This window comes from Ipomoea nil, unplaced genomic scaffold (assembly GCF_001879475.1).
Source record: "Ipomoea nil cultivar Tokyo-kokei standard unplaced genomic scaffold, Asagao_1.1 scaffold3065, whole genome shotgun sequence".
Classification (NCBI taxonomy): Eukaryota; Viridiplantae; Streptophyta; class Magnoliopsida; order Solanales; family Convolvulaceae; genus Ipomoea; species Ipomoea nil.
In genome coordinates this window covers 1,029,535-1,044,478 of record NW_017619493.1, presented here as the reverse complement: position 1 = coordinate 1,044,478, position 14,944 = coordinate 1,029,535, and the positions used below count along the sequence as shown (strand labels likewise).

The 14,944-nt window shown below is 35.0% G+C and overlaps 1 long non-coding RNA gene across 1 annotated transcript; it reads right to left on the bottom strand.

The window, feature by feature from the left end:
* Positions 1-3,529: 3,529 nt before the first annotated feature.
* Positions 3,530-12,244, bottom strand: LOC109164491. Its single transcript, XR_002051412.1, has 3 exons — positions 12,231-12,244; positions 11,789-11,800; positions 3,530-3,605 (listed from the first exon to the last, which is right to left on the bottom strand). It is a non-coding gene; the product is annotated as an uncharacterized LOC109164491 (long non-coding RNA).
* Positions 12,245-14,944: the final 2,700 nt, after the last annotated feature.

Genomic DNA, 14,944 nt, shown 5'->3' with positions numbered 1-14,944 from the left:
AGAAGCAGTTGGGTCCTATTATCCCGGGAAGGGGTCTTCGACAAGGTGATCCGCTCTCGCCTTATTTATTTCTGTTTGTCACGAAAGGCTTGAGTGCATTACTAGAGAAACGGATGGCCGAGGGTCAGTTGCATGGTATCACGGTTGCACGGGGTGCACCCTCTATTTCGCACCTCCTATTTGCGGACGATTGTTTTTTGTTCCACCGTGCAACTGTGGACGAGAGTGCGCACATGAGGTATGTATTAGATATTTATTCACAGGCTTCTGGGCAGTATGTTAATTACGATAAGTCTGCAGCATGTTTTAGTACGAATGTTCAGCAGAATGTTCGAAATGAGGTTGTGGACATCTTAGGTGTCGAGGAGGGTGATACGAGTGGGAGGTATTTGGTGCTGCCGTCCCTTGTTGGCAGGCGGAAAAAGGCTATTCTATCCTTTGTTAAGGACCGTATTTTGTCGAGGATCAAATCGTGGAATGTGAGGAATCTGTCTAGGGCGGGAAGGGAGGTGTTGTTGAAGAATGTAGTTCAGGCAATTCCCACGTACGCAATGATGATTTTTTTGTTACCCCTTGGGCTCTGTCGTGAGATTGAAACTGTGATGAATCAGTACTGGTGGACGGGCAGAGTTGGAGGAGGCCGTGGTATAAGGTGGCGTGCTTGGGATGACCTATGCTCGCCGAAGTCGTGTGGTGGGCTTGGGTATCGCCGGTTGCATGATATGAATAAAGCATTGCTTGGGAAGCAAGCCTGACGTTTGGTAACTATGTCCACATCGCTGGTTGCCCGCGTTTATAAGGCCCGTTATTACCCAGACTGTGATTATTTTAGTGCGAAGGAGGGGTCTAATCCCTCGTATATATGGAGGGGTATGCTTGCGGTACAAGGAATGATGAGGGAGGGCTGTAGAAGGGTAGTGGGTGCTGGAACAGATATTATAATTGGCAGGGATCCGTGGTTGCCAGATGATCAAAACCCCTATGTCGCAACGGAGTTGCACCAGTCTGTCTTTGATGCTCCTGTTGCGTCGTTATTTGACCCCCAAGGTACCACTTGGGATGTTCATTGTGTTCGTGATATTTTTGATCCTCATGATGCTAATCTTATTTTGAATATTCCTATCAGTTTGAGGAAGCCACAGGATCGTTGGGCTTGGCACTGGGACGAGAAGGGCATGTATACTGTCAAGTCCTGTTACAAGCATTTGACATTCACGCAGGCTGATGGAAAACCATGGTTAAGGTTATGGAATTTACATGTTCCCCCCAAGGTAAAGTGTTTTGGGTGGCAGCTAGCTTCGGCTTATCTCCCTACACGTGACGCTTTGCGCTCTAAAAATGTTCACTGTGGGTTGGATTGTTACATGTGCAGGTCGTCTGTTGAGTCTGCGCTACATATTTTTGCTAACTGTGTGGAAGCAAAACGGATTTGGACTAATATGGGGCTGCCGCACTTATGTTTATATTCTGGTAATAATATAACGGACTGGTTTTTTTTGGTGTTTGAGTTCTTTGGATAATGCTAAGTTGCCTTATTTTGTAATGGCTTGCTGGGCTATTTGGACAGGGAGAAACGATAGTGTGTGGAATGGTGTTGTGTTTAACTCAAGTGTGCTCATCCAAACGGCTTTTAGTTTTTTGGAGGGGTGGTTGAGTGCAAATGCGATGGGGATTCAGCATGGTGTTGTTGATCCTGTGGTGCGCTGGTTGAAGCCACGGCAAGGGTGGTATAAACTGAACTCGGATGCTTCTTTGGATAATGGTAAGAACCGTATGGGGCTGGGCTGGGTGATGCGCGATGATCAGGGGAAGTTTATGGCTGCCAAGAATACGATTGTTGATGGGTTTTACCGGGTGAAGGAGGCCGAGGCCATGGGACTGCGGGAAACTTTGAGTTGGTTGAGAGGCACCGGCATGGGAGGGGTGGAGGTTGAAGTGGATTCACAAGTACTTTTTCATGCCATTTGTTCTGCTCCTTTTAATTCTGCTTTTGGTTTACTGGTAGAAGATATTAAAAATTTAGCATCCTGCATAGGTGATGTTGAATTTAATTGTATTAGGCGATCTGTGAATAGTGCAGCCCATACTCTTGCTAGGGCGGCCTTTTCTTTGTCAGATTGCGGGGAGTGGTTAGATACACCACCTTCTTTTCTTGTAAACATTCTTGAAGCTGATTTGATGAATTAATTCCTTTTTCACAAAAAAAAAAAAAAACTATTTGAGGATAACAATTAAGCCATCGAACTCAAATAAGCTCCAAATTGATTTATGAACCTGCAAAAAAAGTGCAATTAGCATTTTTAGTAGGTTATCAACAAGTTTGTGATGATTAGGACACCATGTGTATTTTTTATTTATTTATTTTTTATTATTATTATTATTATTATTATTACTACTACTGCTGCTGCTGCTGCTGCTGCTGCTGCTACTACTACTACTGCTACTACTACTATGAACCTCCCAGTATGTTTATCAATAACTATACAATTTATAACGACTTTGAACCTCCCTGTTACAATTAAAATCATTCCATAGAACACTTGTCCAACAAATTAAAATTCATTATTAAACAAGTCAAAACCACTAATCTAGAAATATACATTTATTATTTACAACATATTTAGTCTATGAAATTGGTTAGGAATGAAATAACGTTATTGGGAATAAATTTAAGGGGAAAGATATAAATATGCCATTGAACTATTGAGGGGATATCAATTAAGCACTGAACTCGAATAAGCTCCAAATTCATCCATGAATATGAAAAAAAAAGTACAATTAGTATTTTTAACAGGTTAAAAACTTGTTTGAGTTGCCATGTGTATATTTTATTTTAATATTTTTACTTTAAACTTTATCAAAGTCATAATATACTTCCATCATACTATACACAAATTCTCAAAACAGAAAACTTTAGCTACATGGGCATCAACATTATTTCATAATACAATACTTTCAAAAGCTCAAATCATTCCTTAACATATGACTCATTGGCAACCTACAACCCCCATTATATCGTGTGACACATGCCATTATCAGTATAATGGTCCAAAAAGACTCGACGATTTGGAATGAGTCAGACTCGACTTTTAAGAATGAGCCGGATGGAACGTTCCAACAAATAATTCAAAGGATTTGATGATTCGGATGAGTCAAGCTCGGCGATTCGAAATGAGCAATTAGGAACGTTCCAAGCCGAACAGAACAAACAACAAAATGTAAATTGCCTCATGAGTTTTACCAAACATTCAAAATAATTCCTATAGTCAAATAGCCCACTGTAGCAAAAATCATTTCCTTAAAAACCACATAACAAAGTACATATCCAAAAGTGATATGAAATCATAAACTAATAATTGTCACCTAAATTACTTGATCCTCTTTTAGAGCGAAACACCTTAGTACAAATCATACCCATAAATCGAATAATAGTGAAATCACACTTTAACAATCATAACTAGCTTGAGTCATATTATATCAAAAGCCCAAAATATTTTAATTCATACTAACCCTAAGTATTCAAAGTAGTAGAGATTCCAAAATAGGTTATGAGTTTTGCAAAATAAGGAGAGAAAGAGTTAACCACTTACCTAGAACATCCAAATCTTAGCTAATTAGCTCACCCAAATACTCCTTATTAAATCCTTAATATTTTCAAACATCAAGCATGTAAGTCTTTGTAATCATTCCTAAACAATATGCAACCGTTAGGGCAAGCATGTATCTTTCTATATCCCATACCCATGGGACACAAAATCTTCGGAAGTTCATTACCATCTGGAAGCATATCTTTTAATATTTCAAGTAACGCAATGAGGCTCTTGTCGCTCCACCCATTCCCAACTTTCAAGTTGAATAATTTTAATACAACAGATAATCAGGTATATTTACTACACCCCGGCCACAAAGGTTGTTTTGAATTATTCAATAATTCATCCAACTCATTTGACCGATCGGTAAAATCTTCTCCAACATTTCATCCAACCGCTCTTCGGACTCATCATTTTCATTTGCTTCGTTGTCAACATACATGTTACATGTTATAGCCACATCGCTTTCACCGTGCCATATCCATTTTGTATAATATGGATTAATCCCATTACAGATTAGATCATCAAATATGTCGTCTTCACATAATCTTTTCTAATTACAACACTTCTTATAAGGACAAAAGAACCTCTCATTACTATTCGGAAGGTTATTCTTTGCAAAATCTAAACATTTTCTAACTTCGTCTTCGTATTCCTTACTAATTCGAGAAGCATTCATCCAACTTTTATCTAAGCCAGTCTAAAATAATATTAACCTTAATTAAATTTTGTTAACACTAATTCAAAAAATTTCTATAATAATAATAAACAAAAATAATTTAAACATAGACCACAGTGTGGCTAATCACCGAATGCACAAGAAAAAGCCGAAAACATAAATAAACATAGACCACAATGTGGCTAATCACCGGATGCACTAGGGAAAGATGAAAGTTTGTAAAAAAAAAAAGATAAAGATTTTTACCTCAAGATAAATTTGTCCACGTTGATATACAATCCTTAGTTCAATCTAAACATCTACCTACAAGTTAAATTTGTAAATTAATATACAAAATGGATATTGTCTAACAAAGTAGGTAATTTGAGTGAATAATAAAATTTCTAAAATTTGAAATATATACTAACATGCGAAATATATAAACAATAATTTATAAATCAAAATACACACATAATAATTCATAAAATTTGAAATATATACACAATAATTTATAAAATTAACCATATATACACAATAATTCATAAAATTCAATATATATTCAAAATAATTCCAAATATTCAACATATATGCACAACAATTCATAAAATGCGAAATATATAGACAATAATTTATAAAATCAAAATATCTACATAATAATTCATAAAATTTAAAATATATAGACAATATTTCCTAAAATTCAAAATATATAGACAATAATTTATAAAATTCAACGTATATGCACAATAATTCATAAAACTCGAAATATATATACAATATTTCCTAAAATTCAAAATATATATATATATATATATATATAAAAACACCTAAACTTCAAAATTTATACACAATAATTCAAAAAATATGAAATATATATAAAGTAATTCGTAAAATTCGAAACATATATATATATATATATATATATATATATATATATATAATAATTCATACAATACAAAATAACTCATAAAAATCAAATTATATATACATAATAATTTCTAAAATTCAAAAATATATTAAAAACTTATTCCAAATATATTGAAATAATTATTTTTACTTACCCACGGTGGAGTGGGAGTGGCGGTGACGCGGCAGAGGCGGTGGCACGACAGTGGTGGTGGGACGACAGTTGTGGTGGCGGACGGTGGAGTACGTAGAAGTAGCGGACGGTGGAGTGGAAGACGCGGTGGTGCGGTAGTTGTAGGTGTTGTGTGGAGAAGAAGAACAAAATGGTGTTGGTGCGGCGGCGGTGGGTGTTGTACGAAGAAATTAAGAGAAATGGCGTGGTGCAGCGTAGTGGTGGCGGCTGAAGAAGAAATGGTGTGGTGTGGTGGCTGAAGAGATGGAGAGAAATGGAGAGAAGATGGGCTAAATCCTGCAGGGTTCTCTTTTAAAAATTAGACCCTATGACGTCGGTTATTCATATAATAGACGTCGTATCATTATTATTATTTTTTTTAATTTTTTGTGATACGACGTCAGTTATATGAATAACCGACGTCGTATTTAATAATATATTTTTTATTTTATAAATACGACGTCTGTTAATCAACTAAACGACGTCGTATAATCAAATTTAAAAAAAGATTTTTTTTTTAAATTATATACGACGTCTTATAATAAAATTAAAAAAATATTTATTATTTATGACGTTGGTTAAACCAACGTCGTATATATATATATATATATATATATATATATATATATATATATATATATATATATATAATTTTACCATACAACATTGATTTTCTTATAAAACCGACGGCGTATTGTAAATTTTTTTTTTAAATTACTGAGTATAATTTTATTTATTGTTTTGACGTCAGTTTTCCAAAAAGCTGACATTATAAATGATACATTATATGTTATTTTTGTAGTAGTGAAAACTCGTGCAAGAAGTAATTGGCAAGAATTGTACTAGCTTGTAACTTTCATTTATGAGAATTATGCTCTACTCATTTGGCCACCTCTTTTTGTCTTTTTTTTTTTTCTTTAAAACACTTTTTGTTTGGTAGGTCCGATGGAATAGTGAAAAAAAGGTATTTTTAAAAAAATATGCCAACCACTTAATGATCTCAGCAGTCATATGCAATTGCACACCAATGCTATGCAGTGTTGGTGTGCACACGTACACCGGTGAATTTTTATAAAAAGATTTTTTTTTTTCCGTAAAATTCAAGAAACGGTTTTTCTTTTATTTTTGAACAGAAAATTTAAAAATAAATAAATTATGTTTTGTAATAAATCTCCTCCCTTCTCTCTGTTGAGCATATTTCCATTAATATGCAATTCAACTATTAGCTTACGCTTTTAGTTGAGATGGAGCACATGCTTCAATTACACGTGAGGGGGCGTGTAGCATATTACAATTAATGTGCAATCCAACTATCAGCTTAGTCTTTTAATTGGGATGGAGTACATGCTTCAATTTTCCCCCTGTTTTGGGTAGTTTTCTTATATAATTTTTTTTATTGTTATTATTATTTTTTTAATGTTGAGTCGACGAGAGAGAATAAGTATTAAAAATATACATGGCAGCACCCCAATCCTTATACCGTGCACCACGACTCACATACCAAATTACCAATGTGCGCCCCGCGCCTCTCAAGACGACGTCGTTTTGTTAAGTTGTGTGGGGAGTTGATGCGACAAATTGTATGTGTATTCTGTGTACATTGTGTTATACAATTATGTACATTATGTTATACAATTATGTACATCCGAAACAGAGAATTTTTTATAAGAGTTAAAAGTTTATGTGTATTATCACTATTATGTTAAGAGTTTATGTGTATTATGTATTATGTTAGATTATGTGTATTATCTTTTCAAAAAAGAGTATGTGTATTCTGTTATACAATTGTGTACATTCTGTTATTTAATTATGTACATTTTATTATACAATTATGTACATTTTTGAAACATGATAATTTTTTTTAAGAAGTTAACATCGGACACAGAAAGCGAAATTTCCACACAAAAAAGGGTACAAAACGACGTTGTTTTGCACCAGGCCGGGCGCCCGATATAAATTGCCGCAGCACCCAATTCCCTTAGCATGCGCCACATGCTAGAGAGTGTTAGTGCCCACTAATGCGCACCATGCATAGCCTCTGGTTTTCCGAAACAGCCATTACTCGTCCCAAAGAAACAAGAACTTCGATCCCTGCGTTTATACTATCTAGAAATTGTGAGAATTGAGAGAGAAAGAGAGGAGCCTAATCCGACAACACGGCCGCTTCACAACTTCACATTGCCCTCGTGCCTCAAATGGGGTCACCAGAAACACCTCCATTGTATGAAGCTCGGCAATTCTTCCAGTGATCACCCCGAGGAGGACGACGGTAGCAATCAGGTGCAGCAAATTTCTCCGATTAATGTCCCGTTGTACGACGACGATATAGAGAAGCTAATGATTGATCTCCGTGCAGCTGTCGTGCACACCGGAGAAAGGGAAAGGCCGCACAATGGTGATAAGAAAACCTCTTAGGAGGAGGACTCCACCCCCGCTACCGCCTGCCCGTGGATTTTGCATAATCGCGGAGTGAACTTATCACTGCCACAGAAGAGTAAGTGAACTTAGCACTGCGATAGAAGAGTAAGTTTTCAATCGCTCTCTCCAGAGAAGAGATTGAAGCTTATTTCACTGCCATTACTAGTGTCAAACCACCCAGAAAACCCAAGAAAAGGCCCATAGTTATTCAGAAGGGTCATTATATTGTGGACCGTGGTGCACGTGCACCACGGTCAAAACAACGCCGTTTCTTTAAGTAAAGAGACGGTGCGCCGTTACTGTTAACAGAGCGCGCATTTTTTGGTGTGTCAATTACCAACTGAAATTACAGTATATCTAAACTGACACTACAATGTATCTAAACCGACACTGCCTCATGTATTATTTTATATATTATCAAATGAAACTGCAATTATATCAAAATGATACTGTAGTTGTGGTGAAAGAAATTGCAGTGTATATAAAATGAATCTGAATAACATTTCACATATTTGAGTGTATATTGTGCAATGAAGCTGTAGTTATATTAAAATGATCATGTAGTTGTGTTTTAATGAAACTATACTGTATATAAAATAAAATTAAATAACATTTTCACATATTTGTGTGTATAAATATCGAATAGAACTGTAGTTATATCGAAATGAAACTATAGTCTTGTTGAATTGAAACTGCAGTGTATACAAAATGAAACTGAATAACATAGTTACTTTTTGCGGAACGACGCGGAACGACGCAAAACGGGTGCCGTTTCTTTTCATTAAAAAAAACGACGTCATTTTGAAGCTCGGTGCATAATCAATTATGCACCGCGGTGCATGATATAATTTGCCTATTCAGAAGGAGATTGATGTATTTAAAAGCCTTAATTAAAAGATTCTAATTTTCACCATTTCTCACCTCAATTCTAATAATAACTAATCCGGTTCTCTCTGGATTCTTGCCAGATCTTTTCCGAGGCTAGTGTTTGATGGAGATTGTAAACACAAAAAGTAAACTTTGTATATATTCACAAAATTCCTTGTACAGTGTATGTATAATTCAATATGCAGGGACAAAAATCTCTGTCTAGTCCTCTGATTCTTCACTGACGTTATCTATTGAAGTGCCTCCGGGATTCAAATAGCATAGCCTTTGGGATTCAATTGGCGCGTGCTTCCTGGATTCAAGTGGCGTAGCTTCCGGGATTCAAGTGGCGTGACTTTCAACAACGAATGTCAAGAATTTAGAAATAATCAACCCTGCAACGTTTCAAAACACATGCAATGGATTCAAGTTGCCTTAAGATCCTCAAATGCCTTCAAAAGACTTCAAGATCTTCGAGACAATCAATTCTGCAAAGCTCCAAAGTACCTGCAATGGATTCAAGTTGCCTGCAAAATATTCAAAAGATGCCTTCAAGCGTTCTTCAATGCCTTCAAGCTCTGCAAATGCTCTCAACTCCTCAAATCTTCAAGTGCGTTTTGGAATGAAAATGAAGGCTCTATTTATAGTAAGAGCCTAACCAACATTTCTCAACAAACTCCCCCTTTAATTAATTAATTAATTATACTAGAAAATGAACCTTGCCCTGAATCAAGTCCAGGTTCATTATTGTATAATCTAATTCAAATTCAAATTAAATTATAATTATCTAATTCAAATATAATAAAATATTATATTTAAATTATAATCATAATTTATAATTCAAATTCAAATATGAAATGGGCTTGGGCCAATTAATTAATTAATTCAATAGCCCAAATCTTATTTAATTGGACTAATTAAATCAATTTAATTTCTATGATCCAATTAATTAAATTGGCCCAATAATCAATCCCGATGTCGGTCCAATAACCATTTATCAGTCCATTTGTTGTGTTCAAATTTTCTGTGCCTACAGAGATCACTCCGGATAAATATAAGTGAATCTCTTCTCTAGTTTGTTTGCCAGATTTTCACCATTAAAGCTTTCGAGTCTCTTCTCTAGCTTGTTTGAATTTTCAGTGATGTTTTTCCTGCTATCATTGTCGTATCTCAGTTGCACTTATATTCTTGCTTATACAGAGATTCCATTATATTCTTCTTCTTAGACTTTGTTATGTTATACCGTGTGGTGTGGACCATGATTATCTTATCTAGACCAGAGGGGTTAATTAACTATACTCCACCTTTGAGAAAATGGAAGTATGAGATGTCAAGAACACGTACAATATATTTTATGAAATGCCTCTTAGGAACTCATGAGTCATGAGAATATCCATGTGTGTCCTAAGGGAATGGAATGCTTTTGGATCGCACTATACCGGCACTAAGACTTGAGCAACTGTTTGTTGGCAAGAATTGTATCTGTGACTTTTAGGTAAGAGAATTATGCTCTACTCACTTGGCCATCTCTTTTGGAGTAGGTTTTTTTTTTTTTTTTTGGTAAATCCAGTGGAAGAGTGAGAAAAAGTTATTAAAATACATGGAACTCACTTAATGTTCTCAGTAAGCGCGTACACTAAATGCGCCTGCTATGTAGTGGTGGTGCATAAACGCGCGCCAATGACAAGAATCTACCAAAATGCGTGCTTTCCTGTGCCGGCACTAACACTCAACCACTTAGCATGGTCACCACCCAATGCTCTTAAGTGATGAATTTAATGTTTTTAGAGTGCACTGTGCCCGCACTAACACTCAACCAATACGTTTTTTATCAGAATTATATTGTACCTTTGACTTTTAGGTACAAGAATTATGCCCTCACTTTGCCACCACTTTTAGGTTAGGTTTTTTTTTTTTTTTTTTTTTTTTTTTTTTTTTTTTTTTTTTAAATTACTTTTTTTGGTAGTTCCTGTTGAGGAGTGAGATAAAGGTATTTTAAAAAACATGCAATCCAATTAATGTTCTTAGCAAACTTGTGCAGTGCAGTTCTGGTGCACATATAGTTTCTTTCCTTTTTTATTTTATTTTTTTCAGTAAAAATCCAGAAAATGCTTTTTTCTTACACAGTGGCCCTCAAAATTTAGAAAAATTTATATTTTGTAATAAATCTCCTCCCCTCCTCTCCCCTCCCCTCTTGGGTAGTTTTGTTTCATTTATTTTGTATTTTTTTATTATTTTGTGTTTTTCTAATATCAAGTCGACGAGAGAGAAAAAGTATTAAAAAAGTATATGACAAAACCGGATGCCCTTAGCATGCGCATCCAGTGTTAGTGTCCACTAATGCACACCAATGCCTTTTAAATTTTTATATATTTTTATTTAATTGGAAGAGAATTACGTGAATAATGAATTAATGAAGCAAATTAAACTCAATGATGAGAATATTTATTGGGAATAACATCCTTTCACACTCTAACTCTTCTCAAATCTTAACCACCCTTCCCCCTTGGCTCAATTTTCATTATCATGTGTGCCAAAAAAGTTATGAATTTATGTTTTCAAAAAAAAAAAAGTTAAGAATTTAATGTTATTAGAGCGCACAACACTGCACTAAGACTCCAACAAGTGGTTGTTAGCACGGATTGTACTTTTGACTTTCATGTATGAGAATTATGCTCTATTCACTTGGTCACCCTTTTCGGGTTGGTTTTTTATAACACTTTTTTGGTAGGTCCAATTGAATATTGATAAAAACGCATTAAAAAGAAAACATGGCAACCACTTAATGGTCTCAGTAGGTGCATGCAAGTGCACATGCATGCTATGCAGTGTTAGTGTGCACACTTAGCTTACACGTACCATTGACATTTTTTTCTTTTTCTGTAAAATTCAGAGAACCAATTTTTCTTTAACTTTTGCGCAGAATATTAGAAAAAATGTATGCTTTGCAATAAACTTCTTCTCATTCCCTCTTCTGCAAGGATATTAGTCTAGTCAATGAGAAGTCTCACTTATTATTTTTTTCCAGTCGTAAGATGAGATTCGATTCTTGTCGTTTAGGGGTTGGACATACCTTATACGAAGCCAAAACCCAAGGGTTTTGAAAAGAGTAATTGACAAAAAAAATCTTCCCTCTGTTTGTTTTTAGGGATATAAATCAAATGAGAACCCAATGGAAACAACAACCCCTAACTCCACCCTGTTAGATAATAAACTGACTAACATAACTGTAGTAAACGAGTAACTTGTCTCGTTACAGCGGAAGCTCTAGGACCGCCCGAATATCCCTAGCCATAGTCGTTGGTATTGCCACGAGATGGTAAACCTGCAGAATAAAGGTTAGTGTTTTGTCTACCACTTCTCTCCCGAATACCTGATGGTGTGTGTATTCTGAACACGGGAGCTGTGGGAGGACTCATTATGCTTAGAAGCCTACATGCCATCAACGTAGGCAGATATTCAATTAAAGCTTAACTGAATATCTTGAGTTGCCTAACAGACTAAGTCACTAACTGACTTAATATTCCACTTGCACCACAACCACTTAATTAATACAATATATTATAATATATTATATTAGGGAAAATACTTACATTCTCCCACTTGGTGCAAGCACTGGCACAACCTTCATTAAAGAACAAAGCACATGAACCATAGTAATACGTCCTCTACTGATCAAGTGAGTAGTACCTTATATGATCACATGTATTTAAATTCCATAACTTAGGTTCTTTATGAACAAACCCTATGTTTATTCTTAGTCCCTTAAGGGATGTTTCTCAAAATATATTATGTGCACAACTGAAGGAAGAAACCATCCAAATTCACTGCATAATCTCCAGAGTCTTTGAAGCATGCCTTAAGTAGAGATCTCTTAATGTTAGCATAATGCTAACTATATTCTATGACTTCTTTATAAGTTAACATAAACACTACCTCTAACGGCTAAGAGCTTGGAGTTGACACGTCTGTCACTCCCACTCATTTAGATAGCCAAAAGATAGTCAAGTCATAGAAACATTCCAATAACTTAGACAACAAACCAAAAGGTCTATGTCCATAATTTGGAATCGTAAACATACACCATGACTTCCCAAATAATCTCAAGGTCCACCTCGAAATTAATTGAATATTACGAGTCTTTATATGTCTTGCAAAATTGTTTTGAGCCTTACAAACCAAAATGGTCCAGGATCAATTTTGAAGAAACTAAAGACTCTATTAACTGCTAAAGAATTTATTAATTGACAGTGCACCACAAGTTAAATGCTTTCGTTCTAATAAATTCATTAATATTGTTACAACATTTTCATAAATATGTTGTACAACCAAACGTTCAATGAAATGAACTTATGAATTATAAGAACAAAAAACTAAATTAATACTTGTGGAAACTTTTGGACTTATTGTTAAACGCACAATCCGATTTGGAATGTATGAAAACAATTAAATCCATCAGCTTTAATGGAGTATTTTAATGATCTTTTTCTAAATGATCACTCCCACTGATTTAGATATTCTTTAGCCAAATTAATGATATAACACTCATAATTGATTTGACCAACTAAATAATGAAGATATAATTCCCCACCATTAGTTGAGCATACTAAATAATCAATATTTGGTTCCAATTATAGTCCAACTAAATGAATAATTAATGAGGACATGATTCTCCACCATAGTTGGACATACTAAAATAATAAAATAACGCCTTCCAAAACCAAGTTGGAATTTGGCTCAGAAGATATATTTTACTATTGGAATCCAAAAGAGGTATATCATACCACGCAACTTACTATAGTTAGTCCAAATAACCAAGTAAGCTTCGTGAAAGATAATTAATAAAAGGTGTATCTAAATTTTGGAAAGTGACTAAATACATATTTTGCCAATGCAAACCACGAAACTTAGAATTATAATTGAACTAAATTTATAAATTCTAAGAAATTGAGATAAAGTTATTATCTAATGAGTTGATGAATTTATTGACATAAAACTTGCCTGTGGGCTAAAGTTTTAAATCTATTAAATTCAATTAAACACTTATGATAGTATTTTATCCCAATTACTAAATAGTCAGAAGAATCTAGTGACATAAAACTTGCCTGTGGACTAAAGTTTTACTCAATAAGATCCAACTGAAACCAAGTGACATAAAACTTGCCTGTGGGCTGAAGTTTTAATTAAATTAGATTCATTACAACCATTATGACAAAAAAAAAAAAAAACTTAAGAGATCATGTTCCTTATCTTAATCCCTGTGGGCAAATTAAGATATATGACCTAAAGTTTACATCATAAAATTAAGCTTCATGATAGAGGTGAATCTTTATTCCTATCATCACTGATAAAACTACTAAACTGGGCTAAATTATGATCATAGTTCAGTATTTCATCCTAACTAATCATACAAATATAACGAAATTGCCTGTGGGCTAAATTCCATCATACTATATACAATTAATCACAATTGATATGTCTAAAACTTTATGTGACCCTAACAACTCAATATATAACTTTAACTGATTAAGGATGCTGTGGCTACTCCCCAACTAATTAAAATTATAAGATCACATGACATTTATCAAATTTTATGTGACCCAACAACTCAATATATAATTTTAACTGATTAAGGATGCTGTGGGAGGACTCATTATGCTTAGAAGCCTACATGCCATCAACGTAGGCAGATATTCAGTTAAAGCTTAACTGAATATCCTGAGTTGCCTACCAGACTAAGTCACTAACTGACTTAATATTCCACTTGCACCACAACCACTTAATTAATACAATATATTATAATATATTATATTAGGGAAAATACTTACACACCCCCACCCAACCCCACCCCGTCATTCCTCACTTCTCTAGTCTCTACTATACTACAAAACACTTGCAATCCTTCCACCAAACCACTCCTCCATATATATATATATATATATATATATATATATATATATATATATATATATATATATATATATATATATATATATATATATATATATATATATATATATATATATATATATATATATATATATATATATATATATATATATATATATATATATATACACACACACACACACACACTGACGGATATATTGGGAATCGACCCGAACCGACCCGAGGGCGCGAAGCAAGAACGGGTATCGGGGCGGCGCCACGTACCCGCCCCGGCCGAGGCCTCGCCACGTGGCCCCCGCACGGGCCACGTTGGAGGCCGGGCCTGCCTCTCCAGGAGGCCGGGCCGACCTCCACATGGGCCCGGCCTGGGTCCATGATGAGCTCGGCCTGGCCCCCGCAGCGCAGCTCGGTCGCGAGACCGGGCGC